Here is an 18,009-nt window from a genome sequence, read left to right on the forward strand (position 1 = left end):
TTAACTGAGTAAGAGAGTAAGAGCGCAGTTTTCGAGCTTACAGAACAACGCAGCTACAATTTCGATTATCTCAATCTACTAAGAGCTTCGTTAGGTTGAAATCTGAATCGCAAATTTTTGCGCACCGGCCAGAGAGACATGACGGTTTAGCCACGATGAAGTTCTTTTTGTTGTTGTAATTTTCATGTAATTGGTGAAGTAATGAGATTACATGAGCTGAACTGTGAAGTGCATAGTACATTTATATTGAATTAATAAGGTGCAAGACGTGACTAATAATCTATGTCCAAAACTAAAATAATAAATATTTCAGAAGGCAGTTACACGGGCAAAGACCAGTCCAAGCCCGCCTTGGTGCGCTTACAACTAAAGACCAATTGAACCGAATTTCCAATTATGTACTTCGATTTAAAAAAAGAAAATTCTGTAAATTAGACCGCCGATCACACAACTATATCTGTACTTCGATTTCCGATTTCAAAATCAAACCCCCTGTTTCGCTCCCGGCAGGTGTGGTGGTCAGTAAGGGACACTCAATCAAAAAATCTAACGAAATTTACAAACCAAATAAACAACAGGGACAATCCCTATTTCAAGATAAAAAAAAGACCAATTGAATAAAAAAACGGCAATCTTGTGGGGAAAAACTAAAGCGTTTTTTTACCCAATTCTATGAGCTGTTTGTTCAAAGCTTTTTTTCCTCGTAGTTATGGGTTTCATCTTCAATTACATAAGAGACAGAATTGTAGACACGCGAAGACCAGTCCAAGCAAATTGCTGCTTTATCCAATCTAACAACTTAACACCAGTCAAAGCTAATTTCGGTTCCACGCCAAAAACTTAAACGTAAGCCAATTTTGGTTCTATAATCAATCTAATCACATGAGACCAGTCTAAGCTAATTTCTGTACTATAACCAATCGAACAACTTAAAACCAGTCTAAGTTCATTTTTGTACTATAACCAATCGAACAACTTAGGACCAGTCTTAGTACAGCTTTGACAGTCAATCTCCAGTCTAAGCCACTTTGCTTATGCTATAACTTAAGATCAGATCGAAGATCATTTCTCAGTGGCGAACTGGGCCCAGTATGTCCCGATGAAAGCGATCGTCCACGAATATACCGATCAAAGGGAAACAACTCATATAAAAACACAAACCGTCGTCGTCATCTACGAAGACGTATTTTCATTTTCATTTCCACATTTGATGATGTGATAATTTCATACGTACGACGACGAGAAGGAATCAAGCGAAGAAGAGATAACAGGATTTTTATTACGGAGGTAAAGTGGACATCGGGGAATCATATATTACAGATCGGCAGCTGCCAAACGCTAATGATTCATACACAGGTCTTTAATGATGAAGTATCGGCTCACTTGCCGCAGTTCATTTTTACGAAACGCGTTCTCGTTACTGTAAAACTCAATTTTCATACACTGAAATGACGCCTATTATGATATTTTTGCGATTGGCAATTGATTGATTTCAGCGGTGATGATCAGTGTGATGATGTATCGCCGAGACTGATTCAATCCGAAAACAGCTGCAATATCGCTCAAACATCTCGAGATATATACTTTTGCTTTTTACACGTATAAGAACTAACCGAAGACATTAGTCATAAGTATAAGGAATAGTAGTTGATGAACCTGAATCCTCCAAATATGCCGGCATTCAGTAATTCTACAGATAAAGCTGTTCCTCCTGATATGCCGGCATTCAGTAATTCTACAGATAAAGCTGTTCTTAATGATATGCCGGCATTCAGTAATTCTACAGATAAAGCTGTTCCTCCTGATATGCCGGCATTCAGTGATTCTCCGGATAAAGCTGTTCCTCCTGATATGCCGGCATTCAGTAATTCTACGGATAAAGCTGTTCTTAATGATATGCCGGCATTCAGTAATTCTACAGATAAAGCTGTTCCTCCTGATATGCCGGCATTCAGTAATTCTACAGATAAAGCTGTTCTTAATGATATGCCGGCATTCAGTAATTCTACAGATAAAGCTGTTCCTCCTGATATGCCGGCATTCAGTGATTCTACAGATAAAGCTGTTCTTAATAATATGCCAGCATTCAGTAATTCTACAGATAAAGCTGTTCCTCCTGATATGCCGGCATTCAGTGATTCTCCGGATAAAGCTGTTCCTCCTGATATGCCGGCATTCAGTAATTCTACAGATAAAGCTGTTCCTCCTGATATGCCGGCATTCAGTGATTCTCCGGATAAAGCTGTACTTGCTGCGGTTGTAGAAAGATACATAGAACACGTCCCCGAAGCGACAGTCAGCAATTACATACATTTACCCAGTGATTAACACCTGTCTCTGAAACCTGTACCTTTGATTGACCTAATTACGCATCAGTTCCAGTCTTAGGTCGGCGGGGATAATTTGTCTAATAATCTACACGGAGATGTTCCGCTGTAGCTTCCAGTCCAAACTGGCTCTAATGACACTCGCTTCTGAGTAACTCATAATTGCCAAATTAATTGCGCACAAATGTCAAGTTGTCTCTCGATTCATTCTCACCGTATACATATCTTTTTTCAACGGCGCCAGGACGAACGAAGAAGACCTTCGCTAATTTCGATGACGAATATACAGCCTAGAGATGGCTTCTTTCGCCGGTGAGCGAGAAAGAGAGAAGAGTTAGAATTAACCGAGGGTTAATTGTTTGAAAGGTCTGTGCACTCACTCAGTCACTCCACGGATGTGTATGTTTAATTGGCTAGTTTTACCGATGCGCATATAAAACGCAGATACTGACATCGTCAACTGTTATTAGCACGAACTATCGCCATTATCATTAGTAGTGGGCGATTTTAACTTGTGTTTATCTGTTTTGAAACTCAGAGGAAAGATTTCAAGTTGACTCAGATTTAGCGAGAAATATGGACGTATAATACTATTATACATTCATGTTGGAACAAACCATTAGAACCCGATTATCGCTAACATTTTTATGTTTTTAGATTCATTGGCTTTTTTTACTTTTCCCTGATTTTCAAGAAAAGTCCCTGATTTTCTGCTTTTTTTAAACAAAATTCCCGAACTATTTCCCGACTTTTTCAAGAAAAGAAAATTCCACGACTAATCCCTGATTTCAAGGTAAGTGGTTATCCTGTTCATTTGCTAATTCAAAGTCATCAGAGATGACGAACATCAGATTGAGTTCGGTCTGATACGTGTCAGCAGTCTTGTGTCCGACATTTAGGCCGCATTGAAATATAATCAATTGAAAGATTGCAGTGAATCACGATTCTCTATGATTCCCCGCTGCGCCGCACAGATATTATGCAGATGCATGTAAATGTCATTAGACGACTCCGGTAAAAAGAGCGATGATAAGTGGACCAATAACTCCTCACGATTTCTTCACTTCGAGAAAACAGAATCGCTCGTAATTAAACTATGGAAATGACTTTCAGTCAACCGGTCCAATTTCGAACACGTCGACCACTAGAACGTTTCAGCCTTTGAAGGACTAGCAGAGGCGGATCCAGGGCCCTATCTCGAGGGGTTCCCAATTGTATATGGGCACTCACTATTATGGGGAGGGCACTTTCTTTGTCAAACCACAGCAAAAAAGGGCACTTAACATCAAACTTGTGATTTTCAGGGGCACTTACTACGCCAAATCATGCCAAACGAGGGCGCTTTACGTCAAATCCATGGATTTGGGGCATCTCCAGCGCACAGGCAAAGCTCGACGGTATTCCAGATCCCTTGGAACCCCCCTGGAATCCACCTCTTTTCTAAGCAATAAGCCTAGCGGTCCTTTCCAATACCAGTCAATGAGTATTGACCTACAAACACCCTCCACCTCCCATCGCATCATCATAACAGATAGTCAACCGAACTACACTGATTCACGTGTCACTGAAGTAAGATGCTCTTGACCAGTGCAGTAAAACACCTCAACAGGATTTTGGCAGTATCCCGGAAATGACACTATCCGGACAGGATACAAGAAATTTCTGATTTCTCCATTAGAAGATGTTTTATTCAATTCTATCTAGTGTTGGAAATTGGAGGATCACCTATCCTGTGAAGAAGATATTCTTTAGAATAGGATAAATTTAGCCTTGAAATTATGTAGAAATACTTCAAAGCCGTTTAAATTTGACATCTGACCTTTGACCTTCTCACCTCGATTTCGCCGCGACCGGTGATGAACCCTGTCACGATAGATATCGAATTATTTGAAATTTCAGCTACGATTATTCACGTCATTACGTCTGGAATTAGTCGAAAAAGGTTCCGTTATCGTCATCGGTCGTCATCTCGAATAAGTTTATCATATCGCGTCTCATTTGAAAACGACGGAAATCCGATGAGGGTCTCATTAAACAAGACTGTGAATCATAACAAACCGCGTCTCTATAACGCGAGCGAGCGAGCGAGCGAGCGAGCGCGCGCGTTAGTGACCAGCCGAGCGCCAGACACAATTTCACCATCAAATTTTTCTTCTTTACATATTGATTACTTTCCCGCGGGGGCAGTATATTTCGCAGGGCCCCGGGGCTAAAACAATGCGTTCATTAATTGTGATTCTGGATGTACGATGCCGAGTGACTGAGATGATGCCCCGCCCGCAGGGATACCGCTACCGCTGCTGCTGCTGCTATGGCAAACAACATCTCGTATGATGGCCGTCACATAAATTAAAACTTATGATTACTGACGGATAATTCTCGGGGAGCGGTGTCTGAAATTGTTTTTCTCAATGATATAGCTCTCTCTCTCTCTTCTTTCTCTCTCTCTTTCTCTCTCTCTTGCCAACCAATTTAGAGTTGCACGAGTTTGAAAGGTTTATTATCGCCGACACGGTTTTCTGTGCGCGTTATTTTTGTAATTACACTTTTACAGACGAGGACGAACGATGATGAGTTTTGTGTTTAATAACGTTCACGTTTCTTCTGTCCAATTCCTGATAGAAATTGACACTTCTTCTCGTCGGGAAAGAGTGAGAGACAGTGAGAGACAGTGAGAGACAATAGGTATTTCAATCAACTCACAAAACTAATGATGAATCCGAAACTTCTTAACTCTTTTACAAACTGAAGCATTCGATTTAAAACCATTGCCAAATTCATAGCTTACAAATCAAGACGATATCAGACGTAGACTCGACTCAAGAAAAATCTTTAAGGAATATTTCAATAAATACCCAGGGTCCAGTTCCACAGTTCTGAGTTAAGATTTGACTCGGAGTTAACTCATTGAAAATGAACTAACTTTAACTCAGAGTTAACTCTAACTCACAACTGTGGAACTGAGTCCTGGACCCAGTTCCACAGTTGTGAGTTAGAGTTAACTCTGAGTGTGAGTTAGCTCATTTTCAATGTTTTAACACAGAGTCAAATCTTAACTCTGTGGAACTGTGGAACTGCACCCTGAGTTATAAGCTTATCTCAAAATGTCGAATATACAATTATAGCTCGAGGATACATTTTGCACGAGGCCATGTTTCTTTCTTATTGTCAGATTGGATATTGATCTTAAAACAGGGATTGACCTTGTTATTCATTTGATTGGTAGATTTTTATTTGGTGTCCTTACAAACCCATCACACTTGCCGGGTAGCGAAACGGAGAGTTTGATTTTGAAATCAGAAATCGGCGGCTGAATTTACAGAAGCTTTTGTTTAAATCAAAGTACATAATTGGGATCAGATTTAACATCAGCCCTAACTTTAGTGATTTCAGTTAGTAAACCAATCTTATCTCAGTAACATAATGAATTAAATGACTTGCCCTTCATCCGATCAATGGCTCGAATGAATGATAAATCGCGCTTAACCGAAATTCAGGATTAATTCGTAAGTAATCCGGTGCCGTCAGTGGCGCGCGCGACCGCGCGATCGCGATCCCGCGACGTTTTAAGGGTCACTAATAACGGATGCTGCCGGGAATGTATCGTCTCAGGGATGGCTGCGTCGAGATCCGTCTCCGGGGACGACGGCCGAGAATGCCATCCATCACGTAACAAACATAGCATAAAAACGAGAAATTGGAAGAAGCCGCGACTGAATGGGAATAGTTAACTGGCTATTGTGTTAGTTGATAAGACGAAGAGTTTATCTACGAGACAGAGCCGGCAATGATTCGATGCGAGACACTGTCGCTGTCATAATAACCCGTCGCAGTCACAGAACTGATAATTTCTACTAATAAGTTTCTCAATGATGATGATAAGTTAAAGCGATGTGATTTTCTGCGCACGAACGTCGCGACGCGCTCGCAGACTATTTCCTATGAATTTTTGATACGACAATAGGATTTCTGATGTTCGATCCGTCTTCTATACACGGGGGATAAAACTCGTCCTTCCTTATTTAGTAGATTCTTAATTCGATCCATTTTAATTTAGAACGGACAAAGTGTTCGCACTAGCAAAAAGTCTGTTCTAATTTGGTCCCAAAACTTCAGAATTAACCATTTCTCTGTGTGTGAATAGAAACTGTGCTTCATCTGTCAATCACAGTGTTGTGGTGTTGTGTCTAGTTGACCAGTGATAACAGTTGATTTAAAAACATGTGTGCTCAGCTAAACTACAAAAAATTCCCCAATATTTCCCTGATCCTGGACCGAAAATTCCTTGATCAAATCATGAGATATTCTGGGTGGGGCTCTTTCTAATCAAGCGTTTCCTTGCGTCACTCGTCACCAGCAAGAACAACAAGACACCAAAAATTCACATTCCCTGACATTTCTCTGATTTTCCGGAAAAGTGAGCATTCCCTGATTTTCTCAGCAGGGAGTAAATAATTCCTTGATCTGTAAGAACCCTGAATACAATAACCGTGATTTATATTTTTCATCAAGCATCTTCAGCATTGGCATCTTCGGGATGGGCCTTGATAGTCTGAACGCCGGGCCCTGATAGCCTGAACACCGGGGTTGGGCCTTGATAGTCAGAACGCCGGGCCCTGATAGCCTGAACACCGGGGTTGGGCCTTGATAGTCGGAACGCCGGGCCCTGATAGCCTGAACACCGGGGTTGGGCCCTGATAGTCGGAACGCCGGGCCCTGATAGCCTGAACACCGGGGCCGGGCCCTGATAGCCTGAACACCGGGGTTGGGCCCTGATAGCCTGAACACCGGGGCTGGGCCCTGATAGTCTGAACACCGGGGCTGAGCCCTGATAGCCTGAACACCGGGGTTGGGCCCTGATAGTCGGAACGCCGGGCCCTGATAGCCTGAACACCGGGGCCGGGCCCTGATAGCCTGAACACCGGGGTTGGGCCCTGATAGCCTGAACACCGGGGCTGGGCCCTGATAGTCTGAACACCGGGGCTGAGCCCTGATAGTCTGAACACCGACACCAGGGCTGGGACCTGATAGTCTGAACACCGGGGCCTGATAGTCTGAACACCACACATGACGTCAACGCAATTTTTTATGCAAATAATTCGGTTGTACGTTTAAGCTCCCTCCGAGCACCCGTCATTCGACGCTTAAGTAGACGGACGTGAGCATACAATAATCAACACTAAAACAGGGACGAATCCGACGGATTAGCTTCGCGACGCCAGTTCATAGTATTAACCAGAAATGAAATAAATTATCGAACGCGAGAGTTTAATACAGTGATAAACGACAAACAGACGCAGAGAAAGTAAACTCTCTTTTACCACAGTTTTACTGATCTCTTCTTCCGATTATTTCTAAAATGTCGAGAACAATTTCGACTAATTCGTTACCGATGACTACGTAATGTTCGGTTCGGTTTTACGCTAATGACTCGCGTCGCTGTTCGCGACTCCGTTTTACAATTCTACTCGCAATCCGATGACGATTACCGGCAAAAAATGAATCTTTCGAAATATGGCTCGATTCGTCGACATTGGAAATTAAAGGGCATCGGAAAATGGAAAGTTCTTTCCACAGATCTTTAAGAGATAGAAATTGCTACTAAGGGTTCTAAATGTTAAATGATATATTTGTAAATTCTAAAACGCCTCCTGTAACTGGGTGGCCTTCACTTACCCTGATTTTTCCATGTGAATAAGAGGAATGTCAAGGTTTAAAATGTTACAATTCATTCATTTTTCATTGAATCGCGTATTGATCAAGAATCACAAGGTCAACAGCATCTTAACTCCCAAAGTTTTCCAGGTTTTTGGTAAAAAGTTTGTCAAATTCCCAGAGTTATCCCTGATTTTTTCTGATTCCCTGAGTTTTTCCCGTTTTCCAGATCAGTGGCGCCACCATGTGTAAAATTAATATGAACTTTCTTGAAGATATATTAGTACGATTACTTAGATCAATAAAGATTTATTACTATCATTTAATGTCAATTGATAATATATCGATTCTTCGTTCCATTTCAAAGAGTCACAGGTAAGGAGGGGTAGGGAATAGGGGGGCTTCCCAAAATAGGAAAATTTTGAAATAATTCTTTTTTTCCAGAAGATACAAGGATCTTAGTAAGGGTGAAAATACCAAGACCAGGCTAACTGACATCTCTAATCTTAGTAGTTTTTACCAAAAATAAGAGTAATTCGATATCCAAAAATAGTTAAATGAATGAACTAGAAATTATTTGGACAGACCAAAATCAGATAAATTGCATGGGCAGCATTGAGATAATAAACCCATCCTGTAAGTCAGGTGTGACAACGCTTCAAAACCTTGCTACTTCCGTTACAAGGCTCGTATGTCAAAATTTCAAAGCCAATTAAATGAATTCTGATTCGATGGTTTATACATTATGATAGTTAGTAAGATAGATTTGCGCCAGGGCGAGATCGCGGGGCACATCACAATCTTACGCCGTATGACAGACAGTCAGGCGCAGTCTTAGCCAATTAGTAACCAGTTCAATGAGGTGACATCTGATCATTCAGTTCATCCATCATACTCATACCCTTAAACTATAATTCATCAAATGTCTCCATCCTCTCTCTCTCTCTCCTCTCTCTCTCTCTGCAGTGATTTATCTGTCTTCTCTCTCTCTCCCTCTCTCCCTCTCCCGTTCACTGTCTGTTTTTTATTATAACCTTTTCATCCTACTGAACATCTGCATCAATTCAAATGCGATTCAGAATGGACCATTCATGAGATGTGTTCACAGTTAGTCCGTTTCGATTTGGCCCCTGAAACGGCCCGATTCAGAATGGACCGAATAAATGTTGTGCATTCATACATGATGCAACACTGTGATTAACAGGGGAACACACGAGAGACAGACTTATCAGGGGCACACGAGAGACAGACGTATCAGGGGCACACGAGAGACAGACGTATCAGAGGCACACGAGAGACAGACTTATCAGGGGCACACGAGAGACAGACGTATAAGGGGCACACGAGAAACAGACGTATCAGGGGCACACGAGAGACAGACGTATCAGGGGCACACGAGAGACAGACGTATCAGGGGCACATGAGAGACAGACGTATCAGGGGTACACGAGAGACAGACGTATCAGGGGTACACAAGAGACAGATGTATCAGGGGCACATGAGAGACAGACATATCAGGGGTACACGAGAGACAGACGTATCAGGGGCACACGAGAGACAGACGTATCAGGGGTACACGAGAGACAGACGTATCAGGGGCACACGAGAGACAGACGTATCAGGGGCACACGAGAGACAGACGTATCAGGGGCACACGAGAGACAGACGTATAAGGGGCACACGAGAGACAGACGTATCAGGGGCACACGAGAGACAGACGTATCAGGGGCACACGAGAGACAGACGTATCAGGGGTACACGAGAGACAGACGTATCAGGGGCACACGAGAGACAGACGTATCAGGGGCACACGAGAGACAGACGTACCAGGGGTACACGAGAGACAGACGTATCAGGGGTACACGAGAGACAGAGGTATCAGAAGTACATGAGAGACAGACGTATCAGGGGCACGAGAGACAGACGTATCAGGGGTACATGAGAGACAGACGTATCAGGGGCACACGAGAGACAGACGTATCAGGGGCACACGAGAGACAGACGTATCAGGGGTACACGAGAGACAGACGTATCAGGGGTACACGAGAGACAGATGTATCAGGGGCACATGAGAGACAGACATATCAGGGGTACACGAGAGACAGACGTATCAGGGGCACACGAGAGACAGACGTATCAGGGGTACAAGAGAGACAGATGTATCAGGGGTAGGATCCAGCGGGGAACATAAGGAGCACGAGCTCCTGTTGCAATTTTCTAGTGACCTTTTGAAATATGGCATCATTTTTCAAGGCACCTTTTCCACTGGCGACTAATAAGACAGCTGAAGCATGAGATAGCAATGAAAGATCAAAATTTTCAGGACCCTTTTTTGGGCTGCATGGATATCTAACTTGCATACGTAACTTTCCCTTTTTCAGTATATATGTGCCCTTTTCATTTCTTTGTGCGCCCGTCAAAATCTGCCCCTTGACCGCGCTTGAAAGTATCCTAAGATATTATCCCATGAATACCCGTGAGTATCCGGTAGACAAAATAACACGAATTCTTAACATAACATTCTGATTGGCGATTTTTTAATTAAAAGCGCTCATTCGATGAGACAATAGTCGTTTTTTGGTTTGGCTCGGTGCAGTTATGTGAAATATGCATTTGATTAGCAGACGTTAATACCGAAGACGTCTTTCGTCCCTCCAGTAATAAACGACCATAACTCATTAATAAGCAGATGAATTATGAATTTATTCATTGGATGTTCCATCTTTTTACATGTATCTCTCGTCTCCGCGTTAATTAAACAGCCAGATTGGTCTGTAGTCTCGTGGGTCAAGGTCAAACATTCACCCACATCATACAGCCCCTATATAGAAAGGCCTCCTTTTTTAAAACAACTTTGACGACGCGTTTAAGTCATATTTCCGGCAGTTGGGAGAGAATTTGTAAAAAATATTTTTGACCTGGACGAAGAAAATCCTAAAATTAAGGGTTTACTTATTTTCTTACCTTTAATTAGGGTTAAATGTGTACTCTGTGTATTTTTCTGTATCTCAGTTCATCTGAAAAAGAAAAAAAATATCATGTATGAATATTTGTCAGTGCAAAATCAAAATTGAAATTCAAAGAGGTCTCTAACCGTTATATACTAAAACACAAAAAGATAAAATCAAAGTAGATATGGGGGTTGCCCATGAAGAACATGCAATGTTACAATGATTTTCGACAATCACCTTATGATATGCTATATGTACATATCATAGTAAATTATGTGCTCAAGGAAAGGAAATTATTTTACACTTTTTTCTTTCTTATTGTGAGATTTTATATCACATATCATGGAAAGTGGTCAATATTTCAACCCTCCCCCCTCCCCCCAATCAATCAATATGACAATAAAATGAGATAGGATAGGAATGAGATAGTAAAATATCATATACATATAATACACAGGAAGATTCATAAAAATGTGGAATCGATAGAAATGTTTGTGCGATATTGTTTTTATGGTGAATACATCAGCTTGTGCTAACGATTTCTCAAGTGAAAGGAAACTGTCACAAAACTTCAGTGATTAATTATCACCAGACATCAATATACGGAAAGAGTCGACTCCGTCAGTCAGTGAGGAGTCGTTCGTCGCCGGGGCAGTTGTTCCCCTACCCCCAGAACACACTGTTATTAACATCATTGTTTGCTCAATACAGACGACGCTTTTCATTTCCATGTTTTTATCAAAGATGAAAATCGCGAAGACATGTTCGCGGATATTTTAATAGAAATTAGCGCACGGCGACAGTTTCTCGTGGTTTACGCAGTAGTAGTAATCAACAGACTTGTGCGCTTCATTCATTTTGCACCCGATTCAAAAAAAGTTTTTTTCTTCTGAACTATAACACGAGAAAAACTTCAATCATCAAATCGAAATGACCATAGTTCATCTACGACTCATGAACTGCGTTCGAGCTACATTAACGTTCTAAATTTAGTCCGTTCCAATAACGTTCTAAATTTAGACTGTTTCAATTTAGAACCGGACCAAACATTCTCACTAGCGAAAATTTCGTTCCTTATTGGTCTGGTCCATTTTAGTACCACTCAATTTAGACTGGGCCTAATTAAAGAATGGACTAACTAGCGATATCGGTCCAGTTCCACAGTTGTGAGTTCGAGTTAACTGTGGCACTGGGTCATTGTGATTGCGTAGTTTAAGTCCAACATTTCGTCTTAAGATTATAGAAGTTTTAAAATTCTAATCAGAATTCATCTCTAAAACATTAGAAGAATTTTTACGAAAATTACAAAAAATTATAATCTATCATTCCAATGGATATCTTAACATACATATATATATATATATATAAATATATATACATGATATATAATAAATGTGTATGATATATGAGACTTGACTGGAGACACTGGAACAACATCTGGCTCTTTTCAGTAAAACAATACCATCCATTCTGAACTGAAAACATAAAACAAAGACGCAGCATGCAGCGCTCAAGCCTCTTGGTTTATGAGAGTATGATGTATGTTTTTACGACCTCTGATTAATTGTTGGAGACAGGTTTTTTCCCGTTCTATCTGAGCCTCCTGCGGTTTGCGGGACAGATGTATCGACTGATACAAGTCAACTACTCGAATTATTCTTAACCTAGTTTTTAAATTCAACTTGTCATCACTTATTAGAGTTCCCGGCGAAGTTTAGATAGAGTTCTAAAGCATGACCCTTCTATCATAATGTCAAATATAACTTGAAATTCAAACTTATTTCAAATAACAGTAACATTGCCGATACCCTTTACACAAGCATATAGCCATCTGGAATGTGCGAGATCTGCTTATGATGATTTAGTTTTAAACAATTTGATTTTTGTTTTGTGTTTCCTTATCTTTCTTTTTTATGATACAAGCATCGCTTCCTATAAATATTTTCCCCACTGCATAACAATCTATTAATCAAACTTCTTCGCTAACAGAGTAGTAAATATCTGGAACCAGCTCAGGCAATGTTGTTGTTCCATCCATAGATAGTTTCAAGTCTTGCCTATAGAAGTTTCTCTTGGCGGTTAGGAACTAATAGCTCAATTTTCTGTGCGAATAATGTGTGTCGCAGATTCCGTTGAAGACCAGCGGCTTCCAGCTCCAGGTCCTCGATAGAAAAATTAACAATAATCATATAACAATAAATCATATCAGGGACCCAAACTATACCTAGACAAATACTAAAAGTTACTGTCGCCTTGGATAATTGCATGCCCAGTACTGATGACACAAACCTAGACACTTTTCTTTCGGCCTTTACTAATCCCAATAAACCAATCTTACTAAATATCGCGAAATTTATATATTATGGGCTTGTAAATATCACTTAAATAATATTGTATGTATATATTAGACATTGTATTACTTCTCTCTCTCCTTTTATTGTTTTTCTTTTATTGCACATCCTTTCTGTCTGTTTGTTGTTATTGTTGTTTTGTCACAATTTTCCAGTTCCAATGTGATTCCGATGGCCCCAGATTCATTTGTCTCCGGTAAAAAAAATGTATCAGTCCCATAACATCCGAGGCTACTGCTTAATTACATTCAACAGATTGATCGGTTTTATTTCATATTTCTAACTCTTTATGCGTTGTTGATAAACTACATTCTCGAGTATGTACGATAATTGCGAGACCACCCGAAGCTTTTTAGTAAATGATTTAAGTCAACATCGGGCCGGCTTAATATTTTACATACACACAACGTGTTTTCTTAACCGCCCTGATTTATTATGCTTCATTACATCGTTATTCCGTTTGCTAATTAATACTGTTTTAATAAGGATAGCTCAACAGCTTGTACGCGATACAGTTTGCTTCCTTTGCGAATTTCGGAAAAAATTCTCCATGTGTACAGAATGTTTACGAATACAGCTGATGCTAGTACAGATTGGGCTATCTTCCGGCTTAATCACGACTACTGGGTCTTAGCAGAAATGCAAGATACATGAGAACATTTTCGAATACGTAAATCGAATTTGTAAGATTCTGGCGAGGTTACCGATCTTTTAGTACCAACAGAAAAGGACACTTTCCATAAAAAAAAGGTTAAAAATAAATTGAATATCTCTATTCCTTTGATTCTTAAATGTCATTTCGATAGGTGTTCATGGGTATATGTTAAAGGCCTACTAAATGAATATGGTCTTTCTATTGAATGACGCAGAGTAGGAAAAACCTTCAGTGAACAATCAATAAGTTTACTACATATTTTTTAGTTTAGTTCATCTTATAATAATGTGTCCTATATGAACGATGAAATTAACATGCAAGTTTAACATGCTTACAACATAAGCCCAAACCCAGGGCTTATAAGTTACCGATGAAAATTGGTAATCAAATATAGATACACTCAATAACAAAGAAGAAAATAAATATATATTCAAATTTTCATTTCTACATCTTATGCCTTCCACCAGCAGTTCTAGAGAATAAGTTCTAATTGTTGAACAAGACAGCGAAATTTTCTGTTCATTCAAAACTGAAGAACAGGTCCTGCTCATGCACGACTGAAGTTTTGACAATGAACCCCAGATCCACAGTTCCAAATTAAGATTTCACCGCAGTTAAAACGTTGGAAACGACTAATTCAAACTAAAGCGTTAATTCTAATTCACAACTGCGGATCTGGATCCATCAATAAAGGTATTAATTACACAAACATTTCTCAACGAAGAGTTTCGCTCGTTAAACATATCGCGTTCCAAACATCTAAATATACTGAATAAGTGGTTTTTTTTAATTGAATTATCAGGTTCACCTGGACAGCTGCATCGCTGTTCTAAATGAATTCAAATTATCATATGTATCACACTTACAAGGTGAAACCTACGCCAGTTACAGAAAAACACGTTCATTCAACTCAAACAATGAGAATATTTTGGCCCTCATAGGCAGCACGGAATATGAAGTTTGGCTCGAAATGTTCATGGTTCGATTTGGCTTAAGAGTTTAAGTCATGAAGATAGGTAATCATGAACTGGGGATTGAGATCCCATAAATTTGAATCCTCACTATGATTGACTACTGTTATCGGAAATGAATGATCCGTAGGCTAGAATCAAACTGTAAACTGCAGGATTCAATCCAGCTGTTTTATCTATGAACTCAGTTGTTTTCTGACGCATTGTTCCTAATCCAATGTTAATTGATGGAATACTTTATGAAGGAAACTCATAACAAGAAACAGGGGAAAATGAAAAATTTCCAAAAAATTAGATCTTCCATAATCCTAACCCTAGCCCTAGCAGGACTTGAACCTGGGGCGCGTGCATGACAGCTCTCTGTCCTAACCACTAGACCAATGCATGGTAGTGTTGAATGGTTGTAATTTTGTCTACCACTCAGGTATATAGCAGCTACAAGCAATTATCAGATAATTGCTCGTAGATAGCAGTGACCAGTTTAAGGTGTGGCGACTCTATTCATTAACAATCACCGTGTCATTTTATATTTTCAAAGCTCGTCAGCAAGGCAAACGATTTTCCACTGATAAAGCATTTTTCAGAGAAAACGGAAAATAAGATTATAAACTCCGAACTGAGCTCTCGACGTAAAAACGCCAACGAAATATATTTGAAAATAATCTAATATGACAAAATGTCATTTGCGGCGGCTGATGAAGCAGTGATTTGTGTGTATGTGTGTAAGAGACGCTGTTGGGCGAATCTCACATCGAGAGTTCGTTGTTCGTTAGTAATAATTAATTTATCTCCTGTGCTAATACAATAAACTCATCTGAATAAATGTATTAATAAGGAATTCAGTGCAGTAATATCGCCGTTCTAATGAACAATGTTCTCAAGATGGAATATTAAATGATGCAATAAGCAATTTAATCAAGCACGCGCCGTTGTAACAGGATGGACGTGGTTTGTCTAAAGGACGCATTTTTGCCGGATGATTCGTCCATTTTCAGAGTCTGATTTAGAAAATGTGGGAGGTGGGGTTCTAAAGAAAAGGCACGCGTATTTTATTGGAGTATCACAAGCAGGTTCCAAAATTTTATTAAATTTTACACAATTCAATTTGCAAATATCTGTCTTGATAAAAAGTGCAATCTCTATATAGACAAGCAGTTAGCAGGGGCCCTGGACCCCGAAAAACCCCTAAAATCAAATTAAGGCAAATTCTATGTTCATAAAAGGTACCTGGCCCTAAATTAGTCTTTTTTGTTCTCTCATAATCAAATAATAAAATAGGCTAATTATTTTTCAAGTATCTCACAGCTTCTTAGGCAATTCATGGCCCTAAATGTACAGTTATTCTACTCAGGACATGAGAGCATGTCGCATTGCGTAATCAATTTTCCTCGCAATTTACGCACTACGAAGACAGTTCCTAGAACTTCCAGGAACAGTAGTAATCGATAGCGTAAAGGCTATACAACGATTCAATAGAAACAGCGACGTGAACGGCTGTATTCAGACGGGCGTCGTTCATTATACACGCGATTAAACATTACAATATACATACCGTCCAAATAAGCGTTACTTCCTTAACCGCTTAGGTCGTCAGTCTCGGATGATCAAGCGCGTTAAAGTTTTAAAACGACGATTAAACTCTGCGTTAATTGCTCGCTCCCGCATCTCCATCACACCGCCATCTTGTTTCCCACAATGCCTCGCTCACGGCGTTAATTAGGCCATGCGCGCACCTGCCGCGCGCACCTGCTTACTGATTGCAATTAATTTTTTGAATAATTAATTAGCGCCGTAAAATACTGGCGGCGGCTGGTGTTGTGTCAGAGCGTGATAGCGCGTTCACTGGTCAGCACGTGTGTCTGTAGTAGAGAGACGGAGAGAAGAGACAGCTCATACTGCTGCTCCTTACACTCACTGATGATGATACCAGCGCGCGCTCTCCGCTAGTATCTAGATACACGTGGTGCACCGACCCGACCGACCGACCGGGGATGTTTTTAATCGATGTGTGTGGCATATCAGCCGATTCTGTGCGCTCTGTGTCGGTACTGTGTTGTGTGTATTTTTCTCCGATACTCGCTGGGCTGTTAATTAGCTATGGGTAATTAGTCGAACGCTAAGGCAATGCGCACTGCGAGTGAATGACTGTGACCAGAGATAGTAGACGCTTTAGCGTCAGTACTGCTTGGCTGTATTGTGTGCAGTCTCCGCATTCTCAATCGATGCTTAAAAGAAAAGGTAGGTCTTTTTTTATTCCTTTATTTTAAAACTTTGAAACTATTCGATGTTGTAATTGCGTGGTTTGTTAAGTCTTTAGGCATCTATTTGATAGAGAGCCATTACATTCATTTACGTGATGGACAAGTCCGACATTTTGTGAAGTTAAGTCCACGATCAAAAAACCGAAAACCTAAAACATGGACAGTTAAAATTTATTTGAAAATCCGAATTCTCTAAAAACCAAAAAACCAATCAAGTAATGAATGACCTTTGATAAGTGTTGATTGTGTGACCACCCTCTATGAAGCAGTAGTGTCAAGTCTGCGGATTTCATTTTTTGGATCTCTGAATAGAGCGGCCATTTTTTCAAGTACCGGTACGTGTAATTAATACTGTACGCAATAATTATTTTATCATAAGACCTCATTCCTCCCTTGCCATTTCGCGAGTCAAACCATCCTCAAATAAATCCGAAAATAACTTTTTTTTTGTATATGTACTCGTATAATGATCTAGTAAGTTCTGCAGCCTCCCAGTAGGTGTCGTTACTCACTTGCGCCCGCTTGTCCAGCGAAATAATAATAATGCTCTTTCTTTCGCTTCTCAAATCTTCGAGCGTTCATTATCGATCGAAAACGAACGCGGATGAAAATCATCGGAGCACAAATTTTCTCACATCACCGGATTTAATACAAATTAATTTATACGGAATGAAATGATGAGAGACAGCAGTCGACCGTTCTGTTCTATACACCTCACTGATTATTCGCATGATGTTTTTGTATAATTTGAATCTTAAAGAATTAACTCTGAAATATTTCTCCGCGCCGAGGATGTATAACCGTATCAGGGGCGGATTTTAGAGGGGGTTTGAGAGTG

General features: G+C 40.2%; 1 protein-coding gene across 4 annotated transcripts in view; it reads right to left on the bottom strand.

Moving 5' to 3' along the window:
• The window catches only part of LOC141902570 (thiamine-triphosphatase-like), a 108,532-nt gene extending 91,724 nt beyond the window's left edge, over positions 1–16,808 (bottom strand). For all 4 annotated transcript variants that reach the window (XM_074790364.1, XM_074790363.1, XM_074790366.1 and 1 more), the window contains exons 1-2: positions 16,463–16,808; positions 10,947–10,999 (exon numbers count right to left, since the gene is read on the bottom strand). The gene's annotated coding sequence lies outside the window, so the exon portion shown is untranslated. The remainder of the gene's footprint in view (positions 1–10,946; positions 11,000–16,462) is intronic.
• Between the last annotated feature and the right edge of the window lie 1,201 nt (positions 16,809–18,009).

This window comes from Tubulanus polymorphus, chromosome 3 (assembly GCF_964204645.1).
Source record: "Tubulanus polymorphus chromosome 3, tnTubPoly1.2, whole genome shotgun sequence".
In the NCBI taxonomy this organism is placed as follows: Eukaryota; Metazoa; Nemertea; class Palaeonemertea; order Tubulaniformes; family Tubulanidae; genus Tubulanus; species Tubulanus polymorphus.